This window comes from Odontomachus brunneus, unplaced genomic scaffold, assembly GCF_010583005.1.
Source record: "Odontomachus brunneus isolate Ranch 3 - 2012 unplaced genomic scaffold, Obru_v1 Obru_scaffold_369, whole genome shotgun sequence".
Lineage (NCBI taxonomy): Eukaryota > Metazoa > Arthropoda > Insecta > Hymenoptera > Formicidae > Odontomachus > Odontomachus brunneus.
The window spans coordinates 40,095-41,349 of NW_022639819.1; positions in this window are offsets into that span (position 1 = coordinate 40,095).

The window sequence follows — 1,255 nt, forward strand, 5'->3', positions numbered from 1 at the left end:
GAGTGTGGGAGATGGGGGGCGAGAGGAAGCTGGCAGGAGATGGTGGAGTCGGTGCTGGGGGAGGAGGGAGAGGGGGAGGAGTGGTTGAGGAGGTTGGAGAGATTTAGAGAAGGGGAGGCTGAGGATGGGGGAGGGAGGTTGGGGGGAGGGGGAAAGGAATGAGTGAAAGGGGGAGAGTGAGTGATTGGAAGTGTGAAAGGGAAAGTATAAGAGCGGAATGAGGAATTAGTAACGGTGGAAAAGCATGTGACGAGAAAGTCTACGACGGAAGCGGAGGTCCAGGGCGCGTGTGTGTGTGTGTACATAGAGGCGAGCGATATAGGTTTAAGGTTAGGTTAGGTAATATATTGTAATGTAGTGGTAAGCGGAGAGAAGGAGCATGTAAGAGGTGGTGTAAGACTGTAACCCTAAGGGGATCAATAAATTCATTCATTCATTCGTATATATATATATATATATATGTGTGTGTGTGTGTGTGTGTGTGTGTGTGTGTGTGGTGAGGTAAATTATAAAAGGGGGGTGGGCGTTAATGGAATAAAGATGTATTTAGTGACACTTGTTTATTTTATTTTTCAGGTTAGAGCTTCCGCGTCAACTCAGAAGTACTTATAGTTACCCACGAGGGACTTTCGTCTAGAAAGCGGACATTTCGTTCGGGTGAAGGAGGTGGACTATATATAACGGGTGTAGGTAATGCCTGATCAAATTCATGGGGGGGAATATTAGTAACTGGTTCTGATGTAGGTATGGGTAAAGGAGCAGAATATTTAAGTGTCGCGTTTATCCTTTTTATCTGGTCGTTTATCCACTATTGTATGCGACGTTTCCGAAAATTTATCAAGGTGCGTCGCCTCAGAGCATCGCGGCGATTTTCCATCTAATAATAAACAGCAATGTTATAATCCCATGGGGATAGGATAGGCAAATAAGAAATATGATAAGAATGGTCTGATATGCGTACAGAACGCGTACCAGGGAGGATTATTCTAAGTTAGATTAATTGATAGGGAAATTAATAACTGATATGCGTAGTAAATATACGCGCACCGGGAGAAATTGTTGAAAATAGAATTTAATAGAGTCTGATGGAGTCTGATAGGTGCAAAAGTATGCTCATCAAGGAATAAGAAAGAAAAAAATAAAAATAATAGAAATAAAAGAAGAATAGATTCTGATATGCGCAGTAAGGTATACGTGCACCAGAGGAATTTGTCAAAGATTGGATCTGATAGGCGCAAGAGTACGCTCACCAGGG